This window comes from Cetorhinus maximus, chromosome 18 (assembly GCF_964194155.1).
Source record: "Cetorhinus maximus chromosome 18, sCetMax3.hap1.1, whole genome shotgun sequence".
In the NCBI taxonomy this organism is placed as follows: Eukaryota; Metazoa; Chordata; class Chondrichthyes; order Lamniformes; family Cetorhinidae; genus Cetorhinus; species Cetorhinus maximus.
This window is the reverse complement of record NC_135896.1, coordinates 33,517,205-33,537,588: the sequence shown is the minus strand read 5'-3', so window position 1 is coordinate 33,537,588 and position 20,384 is coordinate 33,517,205.

The following is a 20,384-nucleotide window of genomic DNA, read 5'->3' as shown; positions in this document are numbered from 1 at the left end:
AGTGACCCCCTCCACCCTCAAACCCTACTCCACACCCCCTTCAACCTCCCACCAACCCCCTCTCCGACCTCCCCCTCTCTCTAACCTCTCCTCCAACCTCCCCTCCCACAACCGCCTCCCACTTCCTCCAACCTCACTCCCTCCACCCCTCCAATCTTCCCACCACCAACCCTCCCTCACCCCTCTCTAACTTCCCCCAAACTGCAGCCCCCACCTCCCCCAGCCCTTCACCTACACCTCAAGCCCCAACCTCCTCCTCTAACCCCAACCTCCAGCCTCCCTCCAACTGCCCAACCTTCTCCCCACCAACTTCCCTCCAACTCCCAACCCCCCACCTCCAAACTCCCCCCAAACCTCCAACTCCCCCCAAACATCCCAACCTCCCTCCTCAACCTCCCCTTCCACCCCCAGCCTCAACTGGTCCTAAAATTATAGGAATTTCACTTTCCATTTTTCAACTGAGAGTACTAGTCATGACAGTTGCTGTCCTGCTGCTGACCTTTGGACAGCTTCACTGGCAGGCTTTAAAAAAAATCAGAACCACGAATCTGCCCAAAAGGCAGAAGCAGCAGAGCGACAGCTAGTGAAATTGACTTGACAGACGGGCTTAAAAAAAACCCAGAACTTTCAGGCTGACAGTTTTGATTTTTTTTAAGTCAGTCTTTTAGATCTGAAGCTCTGGCTGCTCAGTGTGGAGAAGGAAAAACTCTGTTTACAACAACAAGTCCACACCAACCCTCCCATCCGCCCCCACACCCCCGCCTCCCCAGCACTCAGGCCCTGATTTTTTGACACCGTCTGCACCAGCCTCTGTCAGCCTCTTCAGCTGGTACAATGGACTGCTAGAAAATGAAGGCATCATGACTGCTGCCAGTATACCAGGCACTGACCTGCATGATATCCTGTGTATGACCACACAACAGCTGGATGCGGAGGCAATGGAATCCCTTTCGGTTTGGGTAGAGGTCAGAGTTAACTTACTGCATCCGCACATGTGTGCGGTCAAAGGCATCCTGCACTATGGAGAAGACTGCAATCCTCATGACGCTATGTGCTCACACTGCCTGCTGCTCTCTGACAACAGAGAATGAAATATATTCAGCTCTCCAGGAATACAGTGCCTCAGTGACATCACTTATGCAACAGCGGATGATAAACCACATGATGTTGCAACTATCACCTGCTCCAGGCTCAAAGGAGCCAGACACATAAAAGTTCATTGCCAAGATTCACCTTCATTATTACTGGCAATGCCGTCCTCGCCCTGCTCTGAGGTTGCAATTGTGGCTGCAGCTGTTGGCAGATTTCTGAGGAATCCTAAGCAAAGTGCAGACTTTTGACACACTGTTCCTTGCTGAAATTCAGGTAAGAGAATTGGTCCCTTAAGACTCTGGGTTGATATGGCTTCCTGCTGAGAACCCTTCTCCTCTTCCCTTTTCTAGCAGCTTGCCTTGCTTTGTGCTGTCTTTGTTCATTCTCCCTGTTATTCAAGGGGAATACATACTATTGCATCCATGTTTGGGAGCAAGTACTTTGTGCACTGGGGATGGGGGGGGTTGGGAGGGGGGTTGCGCGGGGGTGGGTTTCTTCGTGCTGCTGAAGCCATAGGGGCAGGTGATGACGTAGTGGTAATGTCACTGAACCAGTAATCCAGAGGCCCAGGTTAATGCCCTGGGAGTGCTGGTAGAATTTAAATTCAATTAATAAATCTGGAATTTAAAGCTAATTTCAGTAAATGATGACCGTGAAACCACTGTCAGTTGTTGTAAAATCCAATCTGATTCACTAAAGTCCTTTAGGGGAGGAAATCTGCCATCTTTACCTGGTCTGACCTACATGTGACTCCAGACCCACAGCAATGTGATTGACTCTTAAATGTTCTCTGAAATGGCCACTCAGTTGGATAAAACTGCTATGAAGGCTAAAAAAGCAATGAAACTGGATAGATCACCTGGCAGTGACCTAGGCACTGGAAATGACAATGGCAAACCGAGCCCCATCGAGCCTGCAAAGTCCTAACTATATTGCATTTCTTCATTGTTGCTGGGTCAAATATTTTTAATAATCTTTCACGGGGTGTAGGCATCACTGGCTAGTCTAGCATTTGTTGCCCATCACTAATTGCCCTTGAAAATCCTGGAACTCCATCTTTAACAGTGGGTGTACCTAACCAAATGGATGCAGCGGTTCAAGAAGGCAGCTTGCTATCACTTTCTCAGCGGCCATTAGGGATGGGCAATAAATGCTGGCCAAGCCAGTGACACCCACATCCCATGAACAAATAAATTTAAAAAAATCAGCTGTACATGTTTAAGACGCAGCTTGAGTGTTGACTTTTAAAATGGCAGCACTGGTGTTAAATCAGCAATACATGTTGATGGATGCCATAATCTGCCTCCTCTGAATACTTCCAGCAGATGCTTGCTATGGCATGCTAACAGCTTCAACTAAATGGTGTCTGACATGGCTAGCACTAGAAGTGTGCACAAACGTTGTGAACATCAGTTGTGGTGCCCAAGTGACAGTTGTAACGTCGAAAAACTGGGTACTAAGGAGTCAAATGGACAATAATTCCCACAAATCAGACTCTTAAATTACTGTAGATGATAAGTTAAGATCCCCAATCATGTTCATTGCCCATATTCAGATCAATTGTCCCAGTGAGGGTCTTTACATAATATAATGTAAGATATTGAAATGGAAATGAACATAACAGCCCTGTTTTACACTATTTTTACATTTATACTGCTCCTAAACAGTGACACAGCATAATGGCAGTTGTCACACTGCAATATGTGCAAGTAATATTTACATGTGACATATTTAGTTTATAGCACATGCTGTAGTGAGAATAACTACAGGTGCATATGTATTATAGTGATGCAGTGCTAACTGTAGAAGAGAATGAATTGTATACCATTGACAGGAGGTAATTTCATGGGGTATCTAGAGGCCTGGCTCTGTGGGAAATTTGAATTTTTGACATTTCTTTTGGCCTACTTTCCAACATCCTGGAATAGACTTTATTTTCTTCCATGTGTCCTATTTCATATGAGAGAAAGCACCTCGCTAAGCTGGATGCAGAAATATAATGGTGAATCAAATAAGTTGTGGTTCTCCATGGGGACAGAAATGTTGGTGAACCGCTGCAAGAGGGCCTAATGTGCGTTACTAAAGGCGAGGCTGTGTGTGGAAGAGCACAATGGCTGAGCCTTACCTAGTAATGCATAAGTATGTAAGTAAGGACTAAGCATCACACACTAGCCCCAGTTTTTGTGAGGGCCCATTGACAACCCCGCAGCCACTGGGTTGTGCTCTCGCTAGGACAGGCACCCATTGGATTTATCTACGTTTCCTGACCTTGTACTGACCTCAGAAACTTTGGGCTCTCAGTTCACTGGGGGATTGTGATTCCCACTCTCTAACCCCTTCACCACTCTTCCCATGGAAAGAAGACTGGGCAGTGCATGGAGCTTTCATTGGACACCATGGGTTCAGGACAAATTTGATCGCAGCCATGCAGGGCTGGTGTTTGCTCCTGGGTTTGCCTCGGCCCCCCCCCCAGAAATATAAACAAGCAATTTTTCTTGGTCATTAATTAAACGGCTTCAGGTGATCCGTTTCAGGACTATTGGTTAGACCACGAGGTGCATGTTCCTCCCATTTGTACCTGAGGAAAAAAGCACATGCCCTCCAACTTTCATTGGAGCCCAATTTGTCCAGAAACAAGCGGGCAGACAGTTTGCCTATTTATAGGGCTGAGGTACCCCCTGATGTTCAACTGCAGGGGATCTGTTTTTCAGGTGTGAATGGACGGCTGAAAATCATGCCCTCCAGTCCTGAGACTGATTTAGGTCTCTTTTGTTGAATTGTTACCCATGGACATCTGAAATGTCCTGTAATATTTTTCTAGTTCTCAAATAAAAATGCTTAATGTGCTCATGCACGTTTTCAGTGCCCTTTTTTCCTCCTCCCAGACTCTCAAGGCCCGTTTATATGCAGCTGGCACCCTTTAGCACAGTATCTGTTCACGCTTTTTTGTAACAGCTTGTGAATGGCACACACATCTTGTGACTACCCACAATACTTCTTATGCTACTGGGGCATGTGCATCATTTTGTTCTGACTGTAGTTTTTAATCACCTCTTTTTCTCCCTGCCCTTCTGAATGGCACATAGCGTAGGCAAAGTATTGACCATTCTAGTCTTCTGACAGGAGGTGAAGGTGAATTTAAATAACAATTGAAAGATGTAATTCTCGAAGGCTACTTAATTTTGCTACCTGTCACACGCACATGTGTTTATAAATCTTGGCGTCATCAATTTCATAATATTAGCCCCTGATCCCATGATTGATTGAAGAACAGGAGCAGCTAACATTCGAAGGTCAAAGCCACTCTAATTTATAAGCACATTGCAGCTTAAAGAGATTTTGGTGCTGTTGGAAAGTCACTGCAATAGCTTTCCAACTGTAAGTAGGTTGCACAATAATGTTATTTTGCTTTTGCAAGTGGAATATGTCACAAGACATTTTACCGATTGTAAATGGTGCCAAGGTGATCAGAATGATGCTGATTCTTCAAGATTCTTTTCCTTCTCCAACAAACAGTGGGGCATCTCCTTTAAGAAAATTAGATTTTTCTTGAGAAATCCAGCCCTCTTGAAATAAAACACAAACACTGGAACTTTTGATCAGTAATCTATTGTAACTCATCAGTGTTCAAACAATGTCTATGTCACTTGGACAGAATGTACTGAGCAGGCACAGACAGCAAAATTGAAAAGCAGATATAACAATAGAGGAGCAACCAGACATGATAGATTGAGGTCAAGGTTGAAGATAAACAGTAAGATGACTTTTTGCATGCCAATGGACGGAGGGGATGGGGTGGAGTGCGAGTAGGGGGCAAATGGGCCATTGCCAGACATAATAGCCCAGACCTTCCGTTCCTGGGAGGATTATGCCCTGGAGCTACGCCGGAGGATTACTGGAGGGCCCCATCGGAAGTGCCCATGCAAGGACCGCACAGAATTGCGCAGCAAATTTTAACTTCTGTTTGGCAATTACCCTGCACCTGGAACCCTCCAAAACCCTGATTTAAAGTCAGAGACGTCGGATGGCTCTGACTCACATAACAGACTAGTTACCCAGAAAAAATGAGAAGGATTAAAACCAATTCAAACTTCTGGGTAGATATACTACTGGCTCTCCAAAACCCTAATGGACCCCGCAACCACTGTCCACCCCCCACCACTCCCAACCCCCCAACACCTGGCCCCCCCTGATGATCCCCGTGGTATCCCCCCACCCTGCGACTATCCAACACCACACCCCCAACCACCCACCTCCCTTACCCACTTACCTTACACACTTACCTTCTCTTTTAGCTTGTCAACCCCCCTGACGACCCTGCACTACACTGAAGGACTCCAGGAGCAGCTATGCTCCATAGTTCTCAATAGACCCAGTTAAGAAGTCCAGGTGAGAAATGTGAAGCTCCAGTCCAAGGTAAGAAAATAGCTGGAGTGGCAATCTAACGCTGATTGCCACTCAATGGGAAATTCAACTCATTATTATCTATGTTAAGGGTTGCAGCCACCCTCACTGTTGCTCAGGTTTTTGATATTAATCCTGAGGGCCCCTTATATCTTATGAGCCTCTGACTTTACTTGTTTTGGGCCTTGTGTTCCTTAGTTGTTTATCCTGCTATTAAAAAATCGTTAAACATCTTTATCTGTGCTATCTTTTCAGAATGGAAACATTCCTTGCCAAATGAGGTTTGATGAGTACTAAGTAATTTTTATGGAGCTGTATAATTAGTAAGCAGCTGATCATTTGGCACTAAAGCACACAATTTGGTTTATTTATTTTTATGTAGAACCTTGTGAAATTTTAAACTGATCGAAGGTCTGATGGCCTGCAGTATGTAGGATTTTCCAGACTTTCTAAATGAATGTTCCAAAGGCCAATAATAATGTAAATGGTATGGAATCTTACTTCAGCGTATAACTGAATGTCTGCCCATGAGTTGCCAGACGGAGAAAGAATCAGAACAATAAAAATCATTCCAATTAAGAGCTGGACAATCAAATCGGTTAGGCTGTGAAAAGGTGGTTTGTTAGAATGATAAAGAGAATCTTTGACAAAATACCATCTTAGTGACAATACCACTGCCGGTTGGGGCCTAATTAATCTCTTGATCTACCCACACAGAGATGCGGGAACGTCAAAATAACGGTTAAGGGGTGAAATTGATTTTTGCACATTGCTTTCTTTTGCTTTAGCTGCGTATTCACTTTGTACCACTGCCTAGAACCAATTTCACCCCTCATAAGCTTTATTCTTAGTCTCGATTTAACTAAATTCCTTGCACATCACCTGGGGATTCTGGGGCCCCAAGTAACATTTACGAATTTAGAAATAAAACAATGGGGAATATTTCCTACACGGGCATCAAATGAGCACTATATTGGCTCCCAGCCACAGCAGCCGTTAGGAGCCCGAACTGTTTTCAGGTTTGAGCCTTGTTAACATTCTTCTTGCGAGCTGTGGGCATCAAACGGGTGCTTTGCTGCGGGTCACCAGGTCCTGCTATGGAAAGCTGGTCAATTACAGCATGCAGCTAGACATCAGGTAATGCCTGCTGGGGAGGGCCAAGCAAATGCTGGGAAGGGGGATTCTATGGCGCTTCAAGGGCCAGACCTACCACCATGTGCCTCACAAATTTCTGTTTAAAAATGCACTTTTTTGGGCAGGCCTTCCGCAGCCTCTTTAAGGACTATCAGTTAGATCTGAATGCCTGACCGGGATTTCCGTCCCTGCTCACGGCGGGCGTCATGGTGGGTGGGAGTGGAAAATATCATGAGACTGAAAAAATTGGTTTCATGTTGGCGGAAAATCAGGTTGCGATTGTCCGCACATGACTTCAATGTCAGAGTGCGTTTCACGCTGTGCCATGTCGGGAGCCCATTTTAACACATTTAAATATGATGAATACTCATTATAATGGCTTCTCGCTGGAATCACCCCCCCCCCCCCCCCCCCCGCCCCCCCCACCCCCCCACGCCCCCCCAGGCTGAACCAGTGGGATACGTCAGCATCTAATTAGACCAACGTGTTTCACAACCGGATATAAGCGATGTGCACCTGGCGACCAGCACTTTGCTTGTGACTTTGAGGTGAGTTGACAAACTTTGTATTGTGCAGCGCTCGGGGCACCTAGTATTCCACACAATGCTTTGCAGGCAGCACTCAGGGGGCTTTCTAAAGGCAAGGCTGAACCTACCAGACCAGCAGTAAGGTGGGGGGCTGGGTGGGGGGTGGGGGGTAGTGTGTGTTTCATGTTTAAAGACAGTAGGACTTCTCAATGCTTTCTCATTGTAGGTCTTTATTGAACTGATCTCAAGATGTCTGCTCACAGAGACTGCCTCATGGCAGAGGTCACCTGACTAGTCCAAGCTTTAGACTTGCTTCAGCTGAGATGAGTGGCTGTTGTGTCCCGTCTATGATCTGGAACTCTAGATCTTCCTTCTTGCTATTGCATTGGGCTCTCGGACCAATTTGTCCTCTCGGTAAGAGTATTGTGCCATCATATAGCCTCAACCTTACTTTTGATGGTTTCATTTGTGGATCGTCATGTTGTGCCACTTCGTATAGGGCTGTGAAGATCATTATGTTGCATGATGCACCAGTGTCTACCTGATACTTCTTGTTCACTTGATACCCTCCTTCTGCAGCCATCAGTGTAACAGTCACAAACCATTTCTCACCTACAGACTTGATGAAACCAACCTGTTGTATTGTGTATAGTGATTCATCAGACTCTTCTGCTGATATCTCTTCAGTGGCCATCTGTATAGGTTTGTTCTGTTTTTTTTCTCGCCAAAAGCGTATGTGTAAAATGTCCTAGACAAGTGAGGGTGAGGGCATGTATGTAAACTGTCAGTTGTGCCCACATGTTGTGTGCAGGGCGTGGTCATTGTAATGGGCGCTTTGGTCCGGAGGGTGGTTTCTGGCTCAATAATGGGCCGTTGTTGACGCGCACAATCAGGCTAGGCTGTAGCTGGTTAAATGGAAGTGTGGGGCCACATGATGGTTTCACAGGGGATGTTGGGGGGGGTGGGTGGTAGTGAGGGGGAAGTTTTTTCAAAAGCATACTATGAAATGGGGCTCAAGAAGGAGTGGGCTAATCTGCCAATAGGCACATTTGGCTCAATGCATTCAGCGAGTTACACAGGAAAATCCTCCACAATCAAAATGGCATAAAGCTTTGGAGGGGAAGGCTTGAGAATCAGTGGAGGACGGGAAACCTGAACATAATGCACCCCCAGGATGATGGCAGGGATCACTACACTCACACAAGGGAGGGTCCAAGCTGGTCTGGTAGTGAGGCTTTGGCACCACCATCTTGCAACCTGAAGTGATAGCACAGCACAAAATTAATCTGAGGAATAGGTTAGCTACTGACAGCCCTGGGGGCCATTTGGAGGACTGATGCACTGCACTGGGGTGGGGGTGGGGCGGGGGGTGCGATTAAAGTGGCACCCAACTGAATTATGTATTGCCAAATGAGGATCAATGCATGCCTGAGACATGTTAGGAGCCTTTCAATGATAATGCAGCGAATCAGGAGAATGAGGCAATGCGAGATTAATGACCGGTCGTGGGAGTAATAGAACTCCTTGCTTTAACCCCTTGTTCTTAGCATGCTAATTGCCCACAGTGATAATGAGGTCAAGACCATTTAGATGCCAGGGCAAGATCCAGATGCATCTTTTAAACAGGAGCTCACAGTCTTGGCACTGGCAGGCTCACAGATGAGAAGTCTCAGAGCCACCTCCAATAAGCACAGTTCCTCAATGAACATTAGGGCTCATGAGTATCACAAACAGTGAAGTATGATGATTGCAGTTACAGTGCCAGGCTCGCCAGAAGGATGAGCTAAACCCTCGAGAGCAAAGAGCAGCAGGACCCCCTCCGGTGCAGAGGATGAGGCTCATACACCTTGAGTAGATCGCAGACCCCTGACATCCTCGAGGGACCAGACAAATTCCAGGGTTGGCTCCTCAGTGACAAAGGGTACCCGCTAAGAACCCTGGCTGATGGTGCCCATGCAGCAGCCACAAAACCCTGCAGAGAAATCGTACAATGATGCTTCTATCACTACCTGAACATTGGGAGAGCAGAGCATTGGCATCTTGAAGATGTGGTTTCAATGCCTGGACAGATCTGACAGAGCACTCCAGTACACTCTGCAGAGGGTCTCCTGGATCATCATGGTCTGCTGCACATTGCACAACCTGGTGCTGCAAAGTGGGGAGGACTTGCCAGATGCAGACATGGAGCAGCTGCACATCTCCTCCAATGAGGAGGACATTGAAAAAGATGAATGCGAGGAGTTTGAGGAAGCTGAGGCTGCAGGGGAAGAGGCTATAGCACGGGCCAGATGAGGCAGGTGTGCATGTGAGGCTTTCATAGCCATGAGATTCCAAGAGGAGGATGATGAGTCTGCATCTTCTTGGACAAGTGTCCTCTCTCATAGATCCACATGAACACCAGGGTTGCTAACCCTCTCCTTGCAACCATACACTTCAACCTGAGAGTGAGCTCTCAACCATTTTGCCAACCATTTGTCCTGGCCCATAGAAGGATGATGAAGGCTTGGTAACATGTGTCCTTGTTGAGAGGAGGTGCAACCTGAATGAGGGCATTCTGGCATCACACGTCATGAGGCACAGCCTGTTGTAATGTCTCTGTAACATTGCAGTCACCACGGAAGCCTAGGAGAGGCAGGAGCAACTCTACGATCCTCAGTGCACTCGTAGCTGTATGCCTTCAATCTGACAAAGCTCCCCAAGGAGATCCATCTGCCAAAATGGGATAACACATTCTGTCTCACCTTGATGCTGTAACTGAGAAGCCACACTTGGCCCAAGGCAGCCAGGGATGTTACGCAGTTATAACTCCATTTTGACATCACCTAGACCTTTGTGCCACCTTCTCCTCCATCACATTGACATCTGTCACTCTCAGTTAGGGATGCAGGCATGCATTCACCCTGACCTTCCCATGGAGTCGGACCACCTGAGGATCATGAAGTGCATGCAGTCAGTCTGCCCTCATGGCCAGCCCTGCCCTCTGCCAGTTGCAGAATGCAAAGACATTATGAACCACTCAAAGAGCACACATCAGATTCATTACATCCTGCGTTGCATCCCATTGTTACCCTCAAAAGCATCAAAAACTACCAAATGTGCTTTCGGAGCATGCTCCAATGTTCCTTTGCTCGCACCACATGACCATCCACCTTCAATAACCTCGGTGAGGGTATGGGTGATGGGAGGCTACTCAAAATGTGTGGCTCAGCTCTGCATCCCTACATTGTGATGTGGGCCTTGTGGCCACAATGCAGACAACTACAGGGTTAGAAAGGCAGAAGGTCGGAGGCTTGAGCACCAGCAAAATGAAGTGCCTTCGAGGGTCAGAGCTTCAGCACTTAAATGTGGAAGGGTGGTCACGCTTCTCGCAGAGCTTAGCAATTGTGCACTGTGAGAGTTGGCAATGCACAAGGTGGACAGGATTGCACCTGATCTCTGAGTAAGGGCTCATAGATAGGAAATCCTGCTAGATGACAGTGAGTAAATGGAGTGTGAGGATCTTTGACCCTTTTCCATGCGTTTACACATGCCTCATGAACATGAGATCTCCACCTTACAATAATGCAGACGAGATGGGTGAACACCTTAGCCTCAATTTTAAGTAGGCAAGAATGAAAATGACATCGAGCAGCAGATCATGTGAATGAGGTTCCTTACACAAGCAGGCTTGACATTAAGGACGAGGCATCATTGATGTTGGGGATGATATGAGAGTGCGCACACATGCTGTGGTGATGTGGAAGCTGACAACATTGACCCGAGGCACCTGGTTTTGACATCTGGAATAAGTGGGGGTAGAGACCATTGTGTCACACCTGATGGACAACAACACAGCTGATCATAAACAGAAATTTTGAAATGGGTGGGATTCTATTTACATTGGTGCAAAATATACAACGTGTGGTTATCACCCGTGCCACCGTTGTGCTCCTAATATTTCTTAATTTTCTTAACCCTACTGATATGTCATGGTGCATCCCCGACATCCACAGCGGAGGTGAAGACAGCCTGCTGACTGCTAGGCCCTGTTGTCTGTGATGACTTTGGTGGGTGTCCTCTGGGGGGCTGAGATTTGGAGGGCCTGGCCTTCTTTGGGTCCTCTGCTGTGGGACAGGTTCACCCTCCTTGGCCTGTGGAGCTGGAGGTGAAGGGGGTCACAGGAAGAGAGGATTGGGATTGGTTGGACACTCCTGGATTCAGCTGAGTGGAAGGCCCCTGAGGTGTCCAAATGTTGGTCCCCTTCCCAATGGGCACCCAGGGGCCCTTGGCTGACATCTTGAGGGGAAGGGTAAGCTGGAGTGAGATGGAGTTCCTCCGCCCCACCTTCGCATATCTACTGATGAATGCCACCAATGCCTACACTGATGAAGTGCAGCTCTTGGCGCAGTGCAGGACCTATGTCCTGGACCAAGGTCTTCATGGTGGCCCCCATCCTACCAGTGTTAATCTTGGCGCGTTGGCATGCCGGTGCTATAACCTCAGACTGACTCCTCCACCATTTGTTGAAATCTTTCTAAAGCAGCTGATAACCCTTCCTGATATTTTCTTGACTGTCGTTGAAGCTCCACCAACTGAGTTAGGACTGAGTCCCGAGGCTCGTCATCACTCTCGGATCAGCAGAATCCTGGCCTCAGCAGTCCTCCGAGCACCGGCTACCTTGGAAATCCCTGCCTCTGCCTCCTGTGGACCAGATTGAGCGCTGTGCTTACCAGATTGTGACCCTGAGACTACTCTAGAACTAGGTTCCACCGAAGTGTGTGTTTCTGCACTGGTGGAGGGTGTGGGTATGTGTTGTGTCGGATCTTCAGTGGTGCTTTCCGCTTCTTATACCTCCGATGTGTCTTCGGGGCTGGAAATGAGGGCCTGGCTGGATGATGCCTTCGGACACTTTCCAGAGGCACGATGAAAGAAACTAGAGAATACTTAAGCATGGCATGCGACTGGAAGACAGTAGAATGGATTCACAGTACGGCTACGTGAGGGATGAGCTGGTGAAGGGTCCTCTTTTGGGTTGGTGCAGCCCATCTCACCACCTCCACATGCACGATCCCTGTCCTCTCCAGCCAGCGTGATGACATGCACCTCACATGGAGTGAGGGCCTTAATTTTAGCCATTCCACCCCCGGCCTGGGACCTCTCCCTCCTATTGTGTGCGAGCTGGTCCTGCATGTAGGCAAATGGAGAAATTGTGAGCAGGACCCATGCCAAGGCAGATGATAAGGATGCCTGCCTTGTGTGAGTGGTGAGTGGAGCATTGGATGGGATGAGGACACAATGTGCACAGGATATAAGGCCATATGGAGATGCGAATGTGTATGTGAGAGAGAGAGTGGTGATGTGCCTTCAGTTGGCAGTGTGTGAGATCCCTTTGGCGTGTCATCGTGAGAATGCCTGATGGGCTCATGAATGCGTGAATTGAGTGTGATGAGATGCCAGTCCTGCCAGCGACGGGTTTTGTGGTGGGTGGGAGGGGAAAATTCGGAGTGAGGCCAAAAGTCATATTCCTGCTGGTGGAAAAACGAGTGGGAATTTTCCCCTTGCCACTTTCATGGCGGGATGATGGCGGGTCAGCTTTCCCGCTGATCCATGTTGGGAACGCCATTTGCATGTATTAGCATGTCATGAATACTCATTAAAAACACAACTCGCCGGTATCATGTTCCCTCTCCTAATTAATGCCACGTCAGGAGGAGTAAAGTTCAGCCAAGATTACCCAAGCGCATTTCTCCTCTCCTTTAGTGGCATTCCAGTGGCCTGAAAGGTCTTTACAAGCACTAACATTGAGAGCAAGGTCAGCATTGGACCTTGTTTCACCAGGCCCTAATCTTTGGAAAGGTCAGCAGCCAAAGCTGTATGTAGCCGGTCTGGGAAGTCAAAGGCAGCACACCAGTGCAAAGCCTGCATCAAGTGGTCTTGATGCAGTCTGTGGCCTCCTGAATGAGACACTTCTTGCTGCCACCGAGATGCACACATGGCTGGAGAGACCATCATGGTTGCAGGTCTCGTGCTTTGGCACAAACAGTGAAGACAGCTATTTGATAATATGACAATGTGAGTGATAACCCCTCAATGCGATTGAGCATGCATAACTCCATGGTGTCCTTTAATGAATATCACTTCCTAACGCAATTTGCAATCACTTTCAATAAAGAGGTTTGACACATCTCCCTGACATTAGGCAAGGGGTAAGTAACTAACTTGAGTCAGCTCGACATCACATGAATGTGAGGTTCAAAAAGGGAGGCGATCACCGAGCGGGAGCTTGGGTCAACCTCACAATATGAGGCCACATAGATGCATATGCACGACGCATTCAAATGACAAGATCATTAGCATGAACAGCAAATATATTTACGAAGGTGCATGATCTATACAGTGTGTGAACACCCATGACCCAAAAGTGATATCAAGGTTTCTTAATCTTTTTAACTCTACCGCTACGTCTTGGTGGACCCCTGACATCTGCAGTAGAGGTGGGGACAACCTGCTGACTGCAATGCCCTGCTGTCTTTGAGGACTTTGGCGGGTGTCCCCTGGGGGGAGTGCTGAGGCCTAGAGGGCCCCGGCCTGCTTTGGGCCTCCTGCTATGAGGCAGGTGCTCCCTCCTTGGCCTGTACAGCTGGAGGTGATGGAGTCACTGGCAAAGGGGTTAAAACGGCTGAACGCTCGCGGAGTCACCTGAGAGGATGGCCCTGGGGTGTCCAGCTGCTGGTCCTACTCGCTGTGGGTGCCCAAAGGCCCCTACCTGACTCCTTAAGGAGGTGGGGCACTTGTAGGGCAGTCAAGGTGCCCTGCCCCCATCTCCCCTAGCCACTGATGGATCCCACCAATGCCTATAGCGAGGGAGCGAATGTCCAAGTGCAAATCCAGCAGAACCTGCTGGACCAAGGCGTTACCACCCTTCAGTGGAGATCTCGAGGCTCTCGCATGCCGGAGCCACAACATCAAACAGAACCATCCTTCGCTCTAATCTGCTGAGTGACTCTCGCATCTCTGCCAGAATTTCCACTGTCTGTCGTTGCATCTCCAGCATTGTCTCGGTGGCTGCTCGCAGAGGCTTATCATCTGACTAGGACTCAGCTGGTGCCTGATCTCCAGCAGTCCTCTGAGTTCCAGAGACCTGGGCTGTCACTGCCTCCGACTCCTGCAGAGACATGTCAGTGAAGTGTTTCCTAGAATGTGGCCCTGAGCCTAATCTAGAACTATGACCCACCGGCTTGTGTGTCTCTGCGCTGATGAAGGGTGCAGGTCAACGCTGTGATGGCTCTTCTTCAAATGGCTCCTCAGCATTCTCCTCTGAGGTGGCCTGGGGGCAAGGGCCTATGTTGCCTGTGCTGGTCTGTCTGGACCTGCTGCTGCCTGTAAGAGAGAGAAGATAGATTTAGTTCATGAACAGGCTGAGTATAAAAGTGAACGTCACTCACTGTGATTTCAGAATGCGATCAACCCATGGAGGGCTCATCCGTACTGGCTTGCTGGGATAGGCCAAACTGGCCTTCCCTGCAGGAGCAATCTCCGTCTTCGCCCGCCAACACAACAGCATCCTCCTCAAACTTGGAGAGATGCTAGATGTCCATTGTCCTTTGTTTGGTCTGGGATCTCTCCCGCTTGTTTGGGCAGGCTTGGCCTGCATGAAGACAAAGGGATGGAATGTGATGAGAAGGGATGGAGCAGAGGTTGGGAAGCAAGCATGCCTGCTGTGTGTGCTGAATCCTCCCCAGTAAAGGCTGAGGATGGAGTTTGTGCAAGATAATAGATGAGATGCTGGTGAATAGGCTTTCAATGCTGATATCTCCCCCGCTAATATTTTGTGAGATCCCTGAGCTGAATGATAATGCCATTATGAGAGTATATGTTTGGAGTGAGATGAATGATGACTTACCCTGGTGGTGCAGGTGAGATCATTCATCCTCCTCCTGCACTGGATGGCATTTCTCAGGCGGATGCCCGCGGAGCTGACCTCCTTTGCAACTGCCGCCCAGGCTGACGAGGTGAGGTTGGTGGACCTCCTGGAACTATCCCTCAGGTAGAGGACATCTCGGTGCTGGCGAACACCATGAGTAAGGACCTCCAGGGAGGCATTGCTGAACCTTGGCGCTGCCTCCTTTTTGCTTGGTACCATCTCAGCCCTGGTCGTTTATACAGCTGGGGGGCAGAGAGTAGTGTGTGTATGTTTGGCTGGCATTTATAAATGGTGCCAGGACCTTCAACCCCATTAGGTTATAGTGGGGTGGACAAATGATTGGCTGCCCCACCGTGTGATTCCGAGAGCCACTCACCGATGCATAATTAATAAGCTTCCAAGCACAAGATCGGGTGCGACATCCTGACCTGCTGTTCAGCGGGAAACTCGCTGCTAATCCCACTTAGTCTCCAGAGTGGAAAATTCCGCCCCAAGTTTCTGCCAGTTTGGCTCCTTTTTCCATCAGTTTAATTATATTTTTAGCTATAGTGTAGGTGGCATTCTGTAAACACATTAATAGCAGATTTCAAAAGTATTCAGCTACAAGGAAATTGTCTCAAGTACTTTTTAAATCCTTTTTGACACTGTACTTGAGATACTCCCTTTGTGGTTCAAACTGAAATGGTATTAGACTACTACCTTCTGAGAGTTTCTCTCCACTGCTCCCTTGAGTCAGACTGGATCTGCTCTGGATTTGAACTCCACCTTTACATCTGTGTGAAATCAAAAACATTTCACACCAATACTGAAGTTCAAGCATACTTGGACTGTAATGACAGTTTACCCATGTTATCTACTCTTTTTGATGGTGACTCATGCTGTTTATCATCTCAAATTTATGGTTAGCACATTATTCATTGTTCATAGCCGATACCATGGTGTTTTCCCATCCTTTGAAATTTTATTCACGTGCGGTTTTCCCCCCTTATAAGTTATTTTCTGTTCCCTCCAGATGGCTGATCAACTGCTGCCCTCTTCACCAGAGCTTTTATGGTGAGTCGTATTAACTCAGCGCAGTCGCATACTGAGTCACAGCCAATTATTTGTTAGGTTTTTGGCTTAAAAGGCTGTCTCGGGAGATGTGTTTCAAATACATCAAGCTGTTCCTTCTTGGTTTGCATAAAACTTAATCCCTTTGAGCCATATGGGAAGATTGGAACGATCAACATTAGAGACACTTTGATCTTTACTTATCAAACAAAGTTCTCACTATTTCCAATAATCTTTGATCAACTTGCCTAATATAATCTATCACTAGGCTTTCTTGGGGAGGCTTTGTTGTAAGTACCATCTGAGATAATTGTAGATTCTACAGATATGAAATATATAAAAAGAAGGAATAGAAAGACAGTAGAAAACTACAGCACAGACGGATTTGGGAGGCCTCGTGCATGAATCCCAAAAGGCTATCATTTAAATTCAGCAGGTAATAGGGAAGGCAAATGGAATTTTGGCCTTTATTTCAAAGGGAATGGAGTATAAAAATAGGCCACACCTAGAATACTGTGAACAGTTTTGTTCCCCTTATCTAGGAAAAGATATAATGACATCGGAGGCAGTCCAGAGAAGGTTCACTAGGTTGATTCCGGGTATGGAAGAAATTTTTATGAAGCGAGGTTGAGTAGGTTGGGCCTGTACTCATTGGAGTTTAGAAGAATGAGAGGTGACCTTATTAAAACATATAGGATTCCTAGGGGGCTTGACAGGGTAGATGCTGAGAGGTTGTTTCCCCTTGCTGGCGAGTCTAGGAGCAGAGGACATAATCTCAGAGTAAGGGGTCGCCCATTTAAGACAGAGATGAGGGGGAATATCTTCCCTCAGAGGGTTGTTAATCTCTGGCATTCTTTACACAGAGGGCTATAGAGGCTGGGTCGTTGAGTATATTCAAGGCTGAGATAGACAGATTTTTGATCAGCAAGGGAATCAAGGGTTATGGGGCAAAGTCAGGAAAGTGGAGTTGAGGATTATCAGATCAGCCATGATGTCGTTGAATGGCGGAGCAAACTCGATGGGCTGAATGGCCTACTTCTGCTCCTACGCCTTATAGTCTTATGGTCTTATGGATAGTTTGGATGAAAACTCTGCTTGCAATAGTAAAGGTTGATATCATAACTAACAGTAATGAATATTGTTGAGAAGAAGTTTGATGTATATCAAGGCCAATAATCCTCTCTTCACAAGCAAAGTGATTTTTAATTTATTATGTTTGCAGTCTCATGTCAAACAGTTATGGCTGCTCAATTGTATGGCAAATAAATGAGAATGATAGAATCATGGAATATTGCAGCACTGACTGCAATGGCTCAGGAAGGAAGCTCCCCACCACCTTCTCAAGGGCAATTAGGGATGAGCGATAAATGCTGGTCTAGGTGGTGACGCCCACATTCCAAGAATTAAAAAAAAGGACACCATTCTGCCCATCGACTCTGTGCCAGCTCTTGCGAAGAGCAATTGAGTTAGTATCACTTCCTTGCTTTCTTCATATCCCTGCAATTCTTTCAGCTTCACTTTTGAAGGCTCCTATTGAATCTTCTTCCATCGCCTGATCAGCTAGTGCATTCCAAATCCTAATTACTCATTACATAAATAAGTTTTCCCCCATGTTGCCTCTGGTTCTTTTGTCAATCACCTTAAATCTGTGTCCTCGGTTATTGACCTTTAAGCCACTGGAAACTATTTCTCCTTCTTTACTCGATTTAACCTGTTCATGATTTAGAACACCTCTGTCAAATCTCCTCTTAGCCTTCTTAGTTCTAGAGAAAGCAATCCCAGCTTATCCTTATTACTGTATTTATAATAAATAAAATATAGCTCGTGCAAATCACTCATTGTTGCTGCAGCTTACATTGAAGCTGTTGGAAACAAATTTATTAATTATTCACCAATAGAAGACTTGGGCCTAAATTTTCGCGCAGATGGAGAGGCTCTACATCTTTGCAAATTGGCCCCGTGGCACTGAATCTGGAAGTCTAGCTCCCGAACCTGGCCCCTACCATTTTCGCAGGGGTGGGGGTAACGAGGGCGGGAATTATGACTTGTGCAAATTAGACCTGGAAGGACAAGGTCTAAACTTTACTGGAGTTATTTGGAGAGTTAAGGTACCCTTTTGGAGAGGTAAGGTACCCTTTTGGATATGGTCACAGGACACCTTTGGGAGAGGTGAAGTGCCCTTTGGAATTGTTAAAAGTAGACATGAATGTGGATAATCTCATTGGAACTGTCAAAGGGAGTAGTCAAAGGGATCTGTCAAAGGGAGTTGTCAATGTGCTGTCCAAGGGGGCTCCCAAGGCATTTAAAACTCCTGTTCTTTAAATATTTGAAAAAAAAGTCTGCAGAGTTGAAAAAAAGTGCTTGCTATTTCACTCTGTCTGTTTCCACAGGCCTGAGGGTTACCATTACAGAATTAATGCTGCATGCCTGATTTCACAACCTGTGATTATCACAGTAAAGTGCCTGTCACTTCACAGATTTAATGACAGCTCCAAGTGCTCATAAAATCCTTGGGTGGAATTTTCTGCTCCCGTTGGCAGTGGGCATGTTTGGTGGCATGGGCAGACAATATGTTAAGAAGGCCATCATGAAACCAGTTTACGATCATCTGCTCCACCTGTGAATGGTAGGCTGCGTTTCCCACTGTTTCACGTCAGGAACCACTTTTCAATGTTTTAGCATCTCAGGATAAGTCCTGTTTGCTGGAATCATTCCCACACACTGGATCATATGGGCATGTCAGGGTGACTGCATGCTCACTTGTTTCACAACTATACATCAGCGACATGCACCTGGTGAGCTGCACTTTGCTCGGGACTTTGAGGTTTGTTTGCCTAGCTTGTTTTGGGCAGCACTCGCGGCCATTAGCACCAGGCTTTTCAGGCAGCACCACATCACTTTTAGGAGACGCTCACGGGCAGGGCAAGTCTCTACCTACCAGACCAGCTGTAAGGCGGGTGTAGCTTTTCAATGGCTGCAGAGCTAGGGCTTGCTTGGGGAAGGGGGAGAAGTGGCCTCAGACAAGGAAGGAGGTTGCAGGGTGAGGGCTGTACTGGGGAAGGGGGTTATTGCAGGGTGTGTGTGGGGGCACATGTTGGTCTGTGCAAGTGGCCTCAAGAGGGTGAGGGCTGAGGAGGCAGTCTCCAGAGATGATGAGACCAGATGGAGATGTGAGGGTGTGTGTCCCTTGAGCTGGCAGTCAGTGAGATGCCAGTGAATGTGTGATGGCCTTGTGAGTGTGAGTTTAGAGTAATAAGATGGTTGCCTTACCCTGGTGGCACGGATGGGATCATTCATCCTTTTTCTGCATTGGATGGCCAACCTCTTCTGTGTAGTGTTGACACTGACCACCACTGCCACTGCTTCCCAAGCTGGAGTGGTGAGATTGTTGGACCTCCTGCAGCAAGAGCTGGGGTGGAGGACATCATGGCGGGTCTTCAAAAGACATTCCAATGATGAGCCACTGAATTGTTCTTGACTTTCAGGGCCATGTCTTCATTGGAGCAGCCCTGGGTTGCAAGCATTGAGAACACTGTGCACAGCTGCAGTTTAGATATGGCACTTGGGGTGAGGAAATGGCGAGCTAATGGCATGGTGGGTGATTTAGAGGCCGCCCGCCAATGAGGCGGCATGTTTCCTGTGGCTGCACAATTAATAAGGCAGGAAGCGGACAATACAGTGCGAAAACCCACAATTGCAGCCAACAGTTGAAATGTCGTTTTTCACACCTGCTAACGCATTTAGTGCAATTCTGGGATGATTCCGTCCTTTGAAGTGGGGTTATGAATCCCACAAGGGATTTAAGGAAGTTAAATGTAGTGAATGGGTTTTTATCATTAAGCGTGCTTTTTAAAATAGTGAATTCATCAATAGACACATAAGAACTTTATTTAATTTCAGTATGGATCCTGAGGCCTGCCTACGGTGGATACGTGGTGAGTTGGCATGGAGGGTAAAGGGTGGTGGCTGGGAGGCATGGGTTAGCATTAAGTTGGCATAGCAGCTATAAAGGGACATGGGGTGGGTGGAGGGGCATAGGTTGGCACTAGAGGGTATGATGGGCCATGGGGGTAGGTGCAGGGCATGAGATAACATGGCATGGCATTGATGGGGCATAAGATGTGTGTGGGGGTGTGAGGGGCTGTGAGGGAAGAGTGCTGGAATGTTGTTTTTTGTCTCTCTTTTTTCCCGTGGCTGGGACAAAGTGCCAGAGCACAGAGGCTGGCCTTTCACCTGGCCCGCCTTACCCGGCAGCCCCTGTGGCTGCCTGCAAG